The sequence below is a fragment of the Cricetulus griseus genome, chromosome 7 (assembly GCF_003668045.3).
Source record: "Cricetulus griseus strain 17A/GY chromosome 7, alternate assembly CriGri-PICRH-1.0, whole genome shotgun sequence".
Lineage (NCBI taxonomy): Eukaryota > Metazoa > Chordata > Mammalia > Rodentia > Cricetidae > Cricetulus > Cricetulus griseus.
In genome coordinates, this window is record NC_048600.1 from 29,495,213 (window position 1) to 29,510,791 (window position 15,579).

Below are 15,579 nucleotides of genomic sequence, written 5' to 3' on the forward strand. Positions count from 1 at the left end.
TCTACCACACATGCCAGTTGTCTCCCTGTAGGTCGTTTCTGCAGGTAAATGATGACATTATGGCCATTTAACACTTGGACCTGATAACTTCAGACCTGATGACAGTCAGCTTTTCATTCATGTTGACCCCTTGAGAATTTAGCTGTTTCAACTTCAACTAATTCACCTTGATCCCCAAGCCTATAAGCAGGTGATAGTGGGTGCTTTAAAATGATGGTGCTCTGCCTGACCCCTCCATATACATATATATGCACATGGTCACCACTACTTTGACTCAGCATTCTATAAAAATGAATAGGATCCAGAGACAGGAGGAGGACGAGTTGAGGGGTGATCTGCTGGGAGTGGGAAGGGAAAGTTGCGGGTGGATATGATCAAGACACATTGTATTGTATATGAGATTGTCAAAGAGTAGATAAAATAAACTTTCAAAATTGACTCCAATCCATGTCTGGAGAACATTTCCTGTTATTGCTCTGAGGTTTAGGACATTTGGTTTATGTGAGTACAGACTGGAAAGGAGGTCACGTTTCTTTGTCCACAAACATCTTTAAAAAGAAGGAAAGAACCTGCCATTTCCCATTTCAGTTCATTCAGGTCTTAGTCAGCTTTCCTTCACTGAAACAAAGTGCCAGAGACAATTAGTATATAAAGAGAAATGGTTTGTTTTGGACCACCCACTGTTCAGTATCACATGGATCCATTGCATTAGACCTCTGATGTGGGTGCCACATGGCAGTGATGGAGAGTGTGTATGGCATTAATTAGACATCTCTTTGTGACTTCTTAGTGCTCTCCCAGTTTGGGTGATGTGTGATCTTTCTGCAGTCATGCTCTCTATCTTTCCAGTCATGGATTCCATGACCACAGTTGCTACACATTCCACCTTGGCAATCCTCTGGTTAATTCTGTTGTTAATTTAACTGGATCTGTCATCAATTAAGAAACAAGCTTCCGGGCATAACTATGAATGACTGTCTTGGTCAGGCTGTGTGAGGAGGGAAGTGTCACTCTAACTTGTGAGCGGTACTTGTGAGGCATTTTGTAGTGTTATCCCAGATGGAAGGAGGTTATATCACATTGTCATCTTGCTGACAGTGTCCTCTATTCCATTGTTGCCATTGCTGCTGCTCCATTACTTTGCTGTTATCAGAAACCAGCCTCTTTGTCTTCCAATGTTGACTGAAGACCAGTGGCTCTGCAGGAATCCTCAGGCTCTTTAGTGCAAGGTTGGCCTGATGAGGCATGTAGCCTCAAGGGCAGAAAAGCTACTGGGTTCTCACTCTCTTCACTGTGAGACAGCCATTGCTGGACTACCCAGACGTACTGTGTTCCCTGAAGCTTCTGAGCCAGAAAGCAGAGGCCGGGGATGTGAAGTGGTCACACTCGGAGCCACAGCAGGCACGGGAGCTGCGTGGGTTGTGGGTGTTGGGCACCAAGTGTTGAGTATTATGTGATGTGTGCGCTCAAAGATGATCCGTAATCCGTAAGGCTAAGATTTCTTTATTCAGATAAACACCAGCCCAAACGCAAGCCAGAGCGTGCCCAGAGGCCGCAAGCTAGAGTGGCCTGAGAGAAGGGGCATCCACTGGTCCCTTAAGAATTGTCCGCGCATCATCTTTGACCTCCCCTGACCTTGCCCTCACGGGCGTGGCCAGGCACACCTGTAGGGGCTACTAGGAGGTGAGGCTACAGTGTCTCCCTACAATACTGCATAACCCAGTGTAATAAACTCCTTTTAAGTACATAAACATCCTCTCAGTTATGTTTCTCAAGGGAACCCTGACTAACATAGCTTGCACATATGAACGTGACAAACATGGCATGCCATATTTCTCCCTTCCCATTTCTGGTGAACAAAGGAAAGGTGAGGATTAAAGGAAGCAGGGAGAAGCCCACCTTGTCACTTCCAGGTCATCCAGTTTCAGGGCAAGTGCTTTGCATTTTCTATGGTTTCTTTTGGCCCTCACTCTTTCCTACTTGATCGATGAACTGAATGCATGTGCTTGTCACTAATTGTCTTCAAGTCAGGAGAACCAGAATGATGCTTTGTTGTGGGTTCCAAATTTGTTGACAGTTATAAGGAATAAACAGGAAAAATTGTGTTTGTGAATTAACATAAAATATTATGATGTGCTTTCTTGCCTTTGGCTGGCAGCATGGAAGCCACACTATGCCTGGAGTTACTGTAGAAGATGTTAACCAGCAGAGTCCATCAGAGTTCTGGCAGCCTTCCTCAGAAAGTCCAGGAAGCTAAAAGTCCCCAAAGTGATGGACACAGTCAAGCTGGCCAAACATAAAGAGCTTACCTGCTATGATGAGAACTGGTTCTACACACAAGCTGCTTCCACAGCACGGTCCCTGTACCTCCGTGGTGGTGCTGGGGTTGACTCCATGACCAAGATCTATGGAATGTGACATAGAAATGGTGTCAGACCCATCCACTTCACCAGAGGCTTGAAGAGTATGGCCCACTGCATCCTCCAAGCCCTAGAGGGCCTGACAATGGTGGGAAAGGACTAAGATGGGGGCCACAAGTTAATGCCACAGTGACAGAGAGAGTTGGACAGGACAGATGGCAGCTGTCAATAAGAAAGAACACAAAGGAAGCTGGGTTAATAAATTGTCCCATGTATATAAAAATGTGATGTTGGTCTTCTTATCTTAATGGAGGTTATTATATGTTTTTATGGATTGACAAATAAATGAATTAGAGGTTTAGAGCTGTAGCTTGGTAGTAGACTGCTTCTCTAGCATACATGGGTTCCTGGGGTCAGTCTCTAGCACTGCAAATTAAGGATGGATGGCTGAAAAATTTCAGGATGACTGCAATTCAGGAATAAAGTCAGGGGTGGAGCTAAGCATACACTAAGGAAGATGAAAGGAATTAAATTTTGACAGGATAGAGGAATGGTGGTGTAGGTCACACTTATAATCTCCATTGAGGGAGGAGGTGTTGAAGTCATAGCTGGTTGGTACTCTGTATAGATGAGTTAGCCTCAAGTTTGCAGCTAACCTCATACCTTAACCTTCTGAGCGCTGGGGTTGCAGATGCACATCACAACATCACAGCATTCACATACTTACTAAGAATCTCTCTGGGGATCAAGGTCAGACCCTCATCAGAGGAAGAAATTAAGGTATTACGTGCAGGTGTGATAGGAGGAGAAGCCAAACAATATATGAGGTTTAGCAAGCAGACACAAGAGCATTGGGGGTATATAAATATAGCCCCCAATAAACTGACAGTGCCCATTCTGGCTTTCCTGGATATGGAGTGGGCCAGGTGTATTATACCAGAGAGAGGCCTGATAGCAATGACTTTTGTCTTGAGATGTGAGGAGACTGCCAGTGCAAGTCTTTTGTATCCATGAAGGCTTCCCTCTCTCACACAATGCTGTGTGGATTTCTACAGATAGATTCTCCATTCACTGCAGCCAACCCTCTCATTTTACCATCATGTTCGTTCTTCACTTTGAAACCCTCCCACTGTCAAAATCAGAACATCTCTGTGTTTACAATAATGTATTGAGTTTTATTCATCTGTAGGTAATATAGCCCGGGAGGGAATCTTTGTGTCACTTAAGTGTTATCTGGCGATCCCTGCAGAAGAAAGGAAGCATAGAGGCTTTCTGTCTGGAGATGCTGAAAGTGATCCCATAGCTTTGACGCGGAAGACAGCTGTTTGCAGGATACCGTTCTCAGAAAGGGCTTTAACTGTTTCTAAAGGACACATAGATCTATTTGGTGTGACAACATGCTGTGTACCAGTCAAAGACACAATGCACCACTGTCAGAGTCCATGGTGTAAAGGCATCCACGAGTGAAGGGGAACCAGAAATCTGGGTATAATGGTCCTGGGGAAACTACAGTTGCATCTTATGTGCAGTTGAGAAGACAAGTTGAAAAACTCTGAAACAAACTCACCTACCAAATACATCTGTGCATTTTGGAGAATGTCTCGCCATCTGGAAAACATAAGTTGGGCATTAGTTCTAAGCAATTTGGTGTTTGGTCTACAAACTCATGAGAGACAGAATATGAAGGCAGCCAGGATGATGCAGACACTGCAGACATAGGGCCCTTCTTGACCTTCATGGAACTTCTCTGTGGTGCTTTTGTAGGTATGATGATGTTCCCCCCAGCACAGCACCAACAAGGTCTTGAGCTTAAAGTACTTAAAAGTGAAAGGCCTTACAATCCTGTCTGAACCAGGCAAAGAGCCTCTCCCCAAAGCTGGAATATTTAGATGAATATGATTTGTAGATATAAAAAGACATCTATTTCTTTATCACACTTTATGATGGATCATTTTGCTTGCTTTTATTTATCTTCAGTATTCATTGTTGACCCTTCATGTCTTCTTTGTACACAGTATAAGAACATTTTATTCTATTTACTTGTGTGTGTGTGTGTGTGTGTGCTCACGCACGTGTGTGTGTGTGTGCGTGCACACACACATGTGCACATGCTCTTGTGACATGCATGTGCCATGGTATTCCTGTGGAGATCAGAGACCAATTCTTGGTTCTGACTTTTATGGATAGGAATACAGAGCTCATTTACTTTTTAAGGAAAGAGAGGGGAGCAGAAGGGAAGCTGAGGTGTCTCTGGATGGGACATGTATTGGAGAGCCATTTCACCTTTAAACACAAGCATGGGGACACTGGAGGACCAGACACATGGCATCACACAATTGAGAGTGTCAGAGAAGTTTCTCTGGAGCCAGAATTACAGGTAGTTGTGGGCTCTCACATATGGGTGCTGGGAAGAGAACACTGGTCCACTTGAAGAATAGCAAGTGCTCTTGACAGCTGAGCCATCTTTCTAGCCACTCACTCATCTTTCAATCGTGTCTTTTAATGAGCAGATGTTCTTGCTTTTGATGAGAATTTTTTATTTTCTAAATTAAAAAACTAATGCTGTATATGTGTACACATATTTGAATATGTATATGCAGGTGCCCATGGGATCCAGATGAAGGAGATTAATCTCTAGAGCTGCAATTACTGGTGGTGTGAGATGACTGACTTGGGTGTTGGAAACAGAGCTCCACTCCTCTGAAAGAGCAGTCAGTTCTCTTAACTGCTGATCCATCATTTCTCCAGTTCTCATTTGTCTTCTGTGAATCAAACATTAAGCACTATATGTATTTATGATTATCTAAATTGAATCTAATTTCATTCATAAAATTAGATCTAACTTATATTCAAATAAAGATATTTTCTCTTTTCTTTCATCTAAATGTTTTCAGGTATTGGGTTTTGCACACAGATCCATGACCAATCTAGAGTTAACTTGTATGTGGAGGTGGGGTGCTGAGTGACTGTTCCTTGTTACACAGGTAGACCAGTAGTCTCAGTTTTATGTGTGAAAATACTCCATTAACTCTGAATTACTTTGTTTCTTAAACAAAAACAAATTAACTCTCTGCTCCTGAATCAATTTCTGGACTTCATAGTCAAGTTCTGAATATTAGAGGCAGTCTACTTTCTCCTTCAAACACCTTAAGAACTACCGTGAGTCTTTCCAGGAATATGGCTAGAGCTGGTTATATCTGTGGCCCTCCTCTGTTGAACAATATGTTTACACATTCTTAGTGTCACTAGCTGATTGTCCTGGCTTATTATGCAGATTTGATATCATGTGATTCCTCCTAACTTCTTGGCTCTCTCAATTCACATTATGTACTTGTGTTGTCACAAGTGCATTTGAAATGAACACATCTCTTTCTGCATAAAATCCTGCTGAAGTTGATTTGGATTGCTTTGTATTAGATTAGAATTAATTGTAATTATCACAATAGTATTTAAGGAGTTTTAATGTGTAATACTTATTTAAGCAGATATTCCAGGGACATGACATGATTGTGTTTATATTTCCCCAGTGTTTTCAGACTGTAGATTTTGAGTGCATTTCCCATATGTTATAAATTTTGGGTGCTATTGTGATGATGCTATTTTTTGTTTTATATTCTATTTTAACACTAATGCATAAAATTACCATTAATTAGTAGACTTTGACACTGTTCTTGATAAACTTGCTACTAATTCTCTAACTTATTTATAGATTTTTGTGAATCATTTGTAAATAATCATGCCATATATGGAAAAATGACAGCTTTCTGTTTTGTATTTTTTCTTTCTTCCCAATATTCATGAGTTTTTCATTTGTTTGATTTGCTTAACTAAGACCACTAAGACAGTGTTTCATAGACATAGTGTCAGTAGACATACTTGCATTATGTTTAATCTTTGAAGATAAGAATTCCATCGATTATGATAGTCTTGGTCTTCTGTCTATCTGTTTATCTATCATCTATCTATCATCTATCTATCTTATTGAACTATTACCTATACATACATATATATATATATCATCTATCACCTTCCATATATTAATAATGTATATATGAATGTATATGTATGTATGCATCTATTTATCTATCAATCACCATCTACACATTTCTTCCTCTATCCTTTGTTTTTCTACTTAGGAAGACCTATAATGATACAAACAATGCATCATACATTATTAACAGATATAAATGTATTCTAGTATATTTTAACCATTGATAAATTGTTTTATAAAAACACTTTTTTTTATTCACAAATGACTCTGAGACAAGATGAATGCTGTTCCATATAACATGCTAATTCTATTAAGCTTTACTAGGTAGGAAACATGGCCAGGATTTAGAACTGCAATGTGCAGTCTCAGGAAGGCAGGAGCTTTCAGCTAAGTGGATGAATCACAGGCAAGGCTCCACCACTTCTCGTCAGAGATTGGTGGCTTGGTGTCAGGGGGCACGGGTTTCTATGATCTGACCGCAGGATGACCCCTTTTTATGGAGGACAAGGTATTAAGCAAGGTCGTTCTCTCTGGAACCATAAAGGAGCGGGTAGGGAAGATGAAGTTCTGCTTTGTTCCGGGCGGGGCTGCTGTGCTTTTGCAAGCTTCCCCTGAACTTGTGAGCAGGCAGCAGTCATTCTGTGTCAGTGCTGGTGTTTGGGGCAGCTTCTATAATGCTGAATCTTCAAGTGTTTGTCTTGTGAAATTATAAACTTGCTTAATGCATCAATTGCCTCCATTCAAATTCAAGCAACCCCCCAAGTTTGTCAGCCCAGGGATTCTTGGAGAACCTGGCTCCAGTCTCGGTATTTTCTCACCTCCTGTAACAAGCACTCCTGTTAGCATGCCTCATCTCTACTGGCATTTATCATCTGTGGACTGTCATGAAGCCTGCCTTCTAGAATGTGTATATACAGTCCTAGCAGGGTTGTATTTCAGGTGTAGGTTTGCATGGTCTTTATATGAGGCTTTAGATTTTTTTCCCATTTCTTCTTTGCTTCAGACTCAGGAGTTAAAAATATTTACACATGCCTATAAAGAGGTTATGAAGTTGTCACAACTGTGTGCTATTCTCTTTATTTACAGCATCCAATTAGGCAAGCAATAAAATCCTTGTTTTTCAAATGACTAAGCTAGGCTTAGTGAGGAAAATAACTTGCCCAATGTCATCCAACTAGTAAGTAACAAAAAATAGTACTTAAACGTAAAGTATGTATTACTTTAAAATTTATGTTTGTTTTCTAAAGCTCCTTCTAAGGCTATGAAATAGAAGATTCTTCAGAACTTTGCCTCTATTTATGATCTCTGAGATCCATAGTTGTACCATGATTTTTTTAAAAACTTCTTGCTCTTTCCTCACTGACCATGCAACACTGAGAATATAACAGAACAGGAAGGAAGGGGACACTGAAGAAACATTAGTGAGTCTTTATCCTCTCTCGGCACTGTCAGCATTTGCTTTGTCATGCTGCCACCTTTTCCGACTCCCTCCAGTGTCACTGGTGGCCCTAGGATGCAAAGTCCTCAGTGAGTTACAGAGTCACCGTCCTCCTCTCACATCCCACATTCACATACTTCATGTTGATCTTTCGTCACAGGCCGGTCTCCCAAAGGTAGGACCTGTGAACCATTGAGTCCTTTTATTTAACCAGGATCTTGTTAATAAGCCTAAAGGATTAATACGAGAGTTTCATTTAGACTATGCTTGTGAAAGGCACACAACTTGAAGCTTTGCTGAGAAATCTAAAAAAGTGCTATCATTCACAGAGTGATAATTATTCCTTTCTTAGCACTAAAGTCAGTTAGTTCTAGACCAGCTGCTGGTTCAAATCCTTCTACTGATGCTGTGGAGATACTGTTCTACCCACACCTAGTGCTTTAGCTGTCACAGGGCTAAACAGCTTGCTTAGTTAACAGATCAAAATGGGCTGGATTTGCTTTGTAAGCAGCTAAGCAGTTTAACTGGGTTGTGGAAAAGGACTCTATATGACATTAAATGACTTTCCTAAAAGCCAATTTCTCCCCCAACTGCTCATATTAGAATCAATTTCAGGAGTCGTTCACAATGAGTGGTTTATTAGCTTCCCAAATGCGTTTACTACATGCCAGATGTCCACTTGCACACACCAGTCTGCTGTTGTCTTTCACTGACCCCTTTGGGGATGCCCCTGCCCTGGATCCATCACCGAGGAAACATGTCACAGAACAGACTACAGTTGGCATGCTGGATCCCAAGGAGCGAGGAGTCATCAACCAGGTGTGGGCAAAGGCATGCTGCTCAAGGGTAAGGTCACCACGAGGACAGATATAAATCATTTTGGGATGGATTCAGAAATATGCTTCCTTAGACTAGCCAGTGCTGCTCAAGCATTTTTTAAACCTCCTTTGATTTGATGTGAAATGATTAAAAACGAATGTAAGTGCCTGCACCCTTGACAGTCACGGCACTATTCCATGGCTGGTTTGAACTCAACTTTTGTAAGTAGGTCTTATTAATTCATGGTATTCTGAAGAAGAGATCTGTAAGTCTTTGTGTTTTTGTTTACAGGGTGGCATACGCAGCTCATCCTGTCAGAGGGTCAGTCTGAATCAAATGTGAGTTAATTGTAAGGTGATTTTTTGACTTTGAACATGGCATATTTGGATAAAAAAGAGTGTAGCTTAAATGGCACTTCTAGTCAGCCAAATACTTCAAAAACATTTATTTCCTTAAATCTATATAGTCAGCAATGTATTACATTGATTTACATAAAAAATACAACAAATTACTGGTTCTCTCCTTCACATTGCATTTGCTACAAGAAATGGCAATGGATTTAGCTTTTAATCAGGTTCTCTCAAATATTTGGATTGATGGTATAAACCCCCCTACCTAGTTTCTAAATAACCGTGCAGTAGCATAAACAGTTCTGGAGCAGGTAAAAATAATTCTGGTTGTAAAATATTTGCTATAAAACATTGTAATATATTGAAAATACAATGAAAAAATATTGGTTGAATGGGATTTGTGGGTGAAATGACTAAATCTTTTATCTATATATTCCTAATGTTTTGTTTCCATGATCAAAGCCATGGCTGTTGTGAAGTAATTCGTTTTATGGAAGTAGATAATAAAAGGGTGAGCTAGGAATCCATGAGTAAGCATCCATATGCTGCAGAGTGGGATCCACAACCGCACATCAGATAACAAACCCCCGGGCTTTCCCAATGCCACAGAGAAACTTGTTTGGAGTTTGTCATTTCCACTAAGAGGCAGTGGCTAAAGACTGTATTTTCTGACACAGAATAAGACTGAGCTACACAGCTAATTACCATGACCACCTTAAAGAACGTTCTTGATTCTGAAACCTAGATGACTTGTCACACACAAACTCATATGAAAAGGAGCCCTCTGCCAAAAGTTAATAGTACTGCTGAAAGACTCAGAGAATGCTTGATTCACTTGAATGTGTTGACAGAGTTGGGGGCTATCTGCCCATTGGGTTCAGTGAGAAATTAGCCCCAAACTCTGGAATATTGGATGCGTGTTCTGCAGCCACAGTGACCTGCTTTCTGTCCATCTGCCTGTTTGTGTAGTGAAACATTTCTCATTTGAGTTTGCTCACATACTCATGAAGGTCAAGAAGACCCCCTGCTCTGCTGTGTGTCATCTGGAAACCATGACGACAGATTGCGTGATTCAGTTCATGTCTAAAGGCTTATAAACCTCAGGAAGACAGATGTCCCTGACTAAGCAGAGACAGCGACTCCACCTTCTCCTGTGTTCTGCTCAGGACCTCAGCAGAGCAAACAGTGTCACTGAGGCGTGGGGAAGGGACTTAGTCTACTAACCCTAAGGTGAATCTGAGGCAGATGTGTCTTCACCACCAGTGTTCTCTGAAATAAGACACTTTAGCTTCGGGTTTTCAGTATAACGTTTATGCCTAGGCCTTAGCAAGGCAGTGTATTTCTACATATTGTGAACCCTCCAGTTACAGAGTCTACATAGAGAACTGCACACCTCGGAATGCATAGTTTTGATAGCTTATGTGTTGACTTAATGACTAGTACATGAAATTATAGAATTTATCATAAATATCTTTGTAGCACTTTTCTATTGCTGTGAGAGAACACCATAGCCAATAGCAACTTAAGGCTTTTGTTCATCACTCAAAGTCTAGCAATAATAATACACAAGTTATGCACACTGTGAAACTGGCTACATTTCTGAAACCTTCAGGGTTCTCCAAAGAGAATTGTCTTTCTTGGCCTTTACTGGGTGACGCTCAACATATTTTCCAATGCTTGGTGTTATCGTTACTTTCTTTGATATTTTGTAAAAATTCTCATATAGTTTTCTACATCCCTTTTAATCCCTTGGTACTGTGAATGTAAAAAGGATGCATGGCTAAAAATTGTATGATGCAAAATAAAGTATAGTCTGAAACATGGAAATAAAAAGAGCTTGTTTTGGTGTATGTTCTAGAGGACTAGAGTCCATAATAGCAGGGAAGGCATGGCATGCCTGCAGAATCAGGAAAATGGCTGCTCACATTTTGCAACACACACACAAGAAGCAGAGAGAGAGACAGAGAGAGAGAGAGATGCTATCAATCCTCAAACCTCACCTCCAATGACATACTTACTTTCTTCAGCCAGGGCCCATCTCCTAAAGACGTCACACCCTCCTCAAAGAGTGCCACCAACTAGGGACCTAGACTTCAAATACTTGAACCAATGGGGCATTTCTTATTAACAGCACATACCTGTAGGCAGACCTCAGAAGCAGCACTGAGTGTGAAGAAAACCTGGAAATGAACTGTCCTTTTCACACCTCCACTACAATGACCATTTCCAGGTCATTCCCTCAAGAGCCACTTGTGTGCTGAGGGCCTCCAAGTAGAAGCATGCTCTACAGTTGATCAAAGATCCCTAACATAACTACCCCTGATTAGAACTCCCCATCATACACTAGAGCCTCAACCATCCTGGACTTCTCTTGGACATCTTGTCTATTTCTCTCTTGCTCGCAGCAGATCTTGAAGTCATCAGTGTTACTTTCAGAATGTGCCCAAGCTCTGACCACTGCTCCTTTCTCCATAGCCTAAGCCACTGTCACCTCTTTGAGTAACCACATTAATCAACCAGCTCTTACTCTATTTCATCTTTGTACCCTGTAGCAGTATATTTTAAACAATCTCTAGAAGAGACTCACTAAAATGGAGCCCCATAATTTTATACCTTGGCCTCAAACTCATTTTTTGCATGTTGGAAATATACTCACTGCTTTGGTGAATTAATATATTAATTAATGTTTCTGTTGCCTCCTATGCCAGGAATTAAATTCAATGCAAAGTAACACACTGAGTTTGTAGTAGAGTTTGATTCACATACCTGTTTTACTTCTTAGGGCTGTCCACCACAACTGCACTTAATGAAATTTCCTCAACATTATACTCAATTGCTTAAAACTGGGCTCTAGCATAGAATATATGTTAGAATATAGAATATAGAAATACCTGTAAGGCAGGGAAGTTTGCTGGGCTTTAGACTGAATGGATACCAAATTATTGTAGTGCTTAAAAACAGTCAGAGTGCAAGATTTAAAATATTCATTTACCTAACACTGTTTGATGAGAGGAGAAATGGTGTCAAATAATTCCATAACTTTTTTGTTAAATGAAGTTTAATCTAGTTGGGCAAGAAATGCATTCCTGCAATAAATTTATAGTATTTATTTTTCAGTTCTAGCTATATATGACAGAGTTAACACGAGAGTTGTAAGACATTCCAGTATTTTGTCCTTCTGTCAAGATTTCAGCTGGGGTGGTCTGGGATGTGACTCACATCTGTCTGTGAGAAGCTTTCTTGTATTCTGCAGTTCAGCCATGCTGAGAGTGTAAAGGTCCCCAAGGAATGGACAGGTAATGGCTCTGTCTGCTCTCACTGTGCTCAGCATATAGCCTACTGTATACAGCCTTCTCTTTGATATGGGACACATAACTCTGAGCTCATCTATGGAATGTGAAAATTTCTGATTAAAATGACATTGTTAATAACTTATATGCAGAATATTGTATTTAACACCATACTCTTTTGGTCTTTAATAAAAGATAACTATAATGTAATCCTTGAAATTCTTTTTACAACTTATAATTTGGTCTGTTTTATTAAATGGAGAAAGTTTTGCTTGTGGGGGCCTCTGGACCACTAGTACAAACAACTCTGCGTTGCACTGCGTTCTTGTCAATATGAAAACTCCTAGCTGGGCAGAATAATTACAAACCTATGCCTGGACTCATGGGTGCATATACATGCATGCTTACACAGGCGTGACTCAGGCATGGCTATGCAGGTACTTGTCATTTTATAGAAAACACAAAGGTTGGGGGACTTTTAAGCCACACCCTGGTAGTGTGCTGATCTAAACCTACAGAGTGAGAGACTCCAGCAACACAAGACAAAACATGAAGTTGCTGTTTCCAATGCTTGCAAAAGAGAGGAATAGAGGGGTGATTGACAGGTCAGAAAAGCCTTGACAGACAGGGACTGGTCCCACGGTTTAGACTTCATTCAGATCTCACTTCACAAAGAGAGTGGAAATTATTTCACTTTTACAGAGCAATTGGTAATTTACACACTTAAGGGCTATTTGATTCTAGTTAAGACTTACTCAAGTTATGGATGAAAGTTATTGTCTGAACAGTAGCGAAAATGGGCTTTTTTTCTTCTATAGAGATGATCGCAGATAAGAGGAAACAATAGATGGGAGCCAGAGGAAGCAGCTTCATGTATACTTCCCTGCAAAACTCCCAGGAGAGAGTATGGAGAGATGGTTCAATAGTTAAGAGTGCTTGCTGCACTTACAAAGGACGAGGGTTTGGTTCCGAACACCCACATGTAGCTCACAACCACCCACAACTCAGTTTCAGGGGATCCAATACCTTCTTGTGATTTTGGTAGACACTAGGCACACATATGGTGCACTGACATTCCTGAAGACAAAATATTAATAGGCATAAAAAATTTTTAAAAACCCTAAAAAGAATTTGTTTAAATATCATAAATTCTCTTAGAGACCAAAATACAGCCATCTCATTAATTTTATGAAGTAGACTTTTTCATCTTCATGTTGATAATAAAGGAACACAGGGTTTGAACAACATACCCATCCCTGTTGTTAAAAAAAAAGCTAACTTTTTAATTGCTTTGATTGTTTTTAGTGTCTCAACCTGTTTTTCTCTCTTTCTCACTAGGAAGTGATTTTCATGGAACTTTATGGTAAATTGGGTAATCCCCATGAGTGAGATCCATATTAAAGAATGTGATGTACCTCAGAGTGTTTTTCAAGGTATTTCCTGAAAGGATTGATTGAGGTTGGAAGACCCAGAGTGGGCAGCATATTCCAGCAATGGTCCGGATAGAAGGAGGTCCAAGAGAAAAAGCTGTTGCTTTTTGTTGCTTGCTTTGCCTCTTGCTGGTAAGTGTCTCTGCTCTGTTCCTGGCACTGGTACTGCTGTCGCCGCCACCTCTGCTATAGTACTGCTATTGCTACATTCCTTTATAGATGTCAGGATCCAGTTTCTTCATAATTTCAGCAAGGATTGAAGACTGCAGCTCTCCAGTAACTCTCCAAGCATCAGTGCCAGGTCAAGGCTGCTGAGGAATCCAGCTTCAAGGATGGGCAGCTACTGGGTCCTTAGCCTCTCCAGTATGCAGACAGCTATAGTTGGACTGCAAAGCAGTATTATGTAAGCCACTGTAATATACCCACTTTTGATATATATTCAGTCTGTGAAAACCCTCACAGCCCCCAAAGATATTTCTAAAAAAATTCATTACAACATTCCATGGTCATGTTAAAACAAAATCTTCTTAGATCACTGTGTGGTTTTCTCAGTAGTGCTGGTTTCTCTTGGAATTATGGGTCAGTGATAGAAATACCTCTGATGCAGGAGGTGATGTGTTCCAGCTTGATGAAGTGATGGAGTGATGCAGGGATGAGGTGATGCCAAGATAGACTGGAGGAACCCATGGACCTACCCTCAGTGGTCTAGGGACCTTTATTCTTGAAAGCTAATGGAGGCTGAACATTAATCTCCTACCCTCTTGGGTATGCTAATTTGTGATGTACTGATGAGTCAATGAATAATAAATAATAACAAGTACTCCAAAAGCAGAGGGCTGTTCCTAGAGTCTGGAAGAAATACAGGTTTGGAGCTGGAGTGGTCTGTGGTTTAACCAACTTATAGCACCAACAGAAAACCATAGAAGGAAAACACCCTTTGCATAGTTATGGCTGAGAATCATCTGTCTCCTGGGAGAATTTGGTGACAGTGGCTCTGCTGAATTTCAAAGGCCATTACATTGATTACATTAAAAGAGCAAAGAAAGCTGATGATTATCAGTGGCTGCTTTCTGCATGCCAGAAAATGTGAGTAGTGTGAGAAGGGCCATTGGGTCACCAGCAAGAGCCCATGGAAGAAGATAATTAGTGAGACTTGGTGATATTGTACAAAACTCCTGGGAAAAAAACAACTCGTTGGGAGGAATTATTTATTCTGGCTTCCTGATTTGAGGGGTTTCCTTATATTGTGACAGTTGGGAGGATGTGGTGAAGCAGAGCAGCTTACATCATTGTATGGAAAGGGAAGGTCTTTAGTGATCTCCTTCTTTTGGCATACTCCACCTCCCAAAGTCCCCATCACCTCCAAAAGCAGGGCCATTAACAAAACATCCAGCTTTAAGCAAATGAGCCTGTGAGAAACCTTGCACGTTGAAGCTATAAAAGTGATACTGGGTTGTGAGAGTTTTCTGTTCTGGTCTTCCCTGGATCCTTCTTGGTCTCAGTCACCACAGATGAGAAGGTTAGAGGCATTGTTCCTTAGAGGACAGTGCTGACTCCACACAACTTTGTGGTTTGTGCCACTATATGCTTTCTAGAAGCCTGGTTGGCCTCTGATGGATCCTGCCTTCCAAATGAAGGTTACGAGAGAGTCAAAGCTTAGCTTCTGTTGTCTTTCCATGAAATGAGGGACATGAGCACTGATGCCAAAGTCAAAGAGCAGTCAGTGCAGAGTGAGTCATAAAGGGAATGCCAGTGAGATCCCAAGAAAGCACATTCACCTGGAAGGACTGAGTCGGGGGACTCTCGAAGAGGAGCAGCATTTTTCCTCACCTTGCTCATGAGCTTCCTTCATCATCTCTGGGAAAGTGTCATTTTCTTTCTGTGCTTCAGGGTTTTGTTTG

The 15,579-nt window shown here is 40.9% G+C and overlaps 1 pseudogene; it reads left to right on the forward strand.

Annotated features, from left to right (window-relative positions):
• The first annotated feature begins 2,173 nt into the window (after positions 1 to 2,173).
• On the forward strand, positions 2,174 to 2,668 carry LOC100755081 (annotated as a pseudogene).
• Positions 2,669 to 15,579: the final 12,911 nt, after the last annotated feature.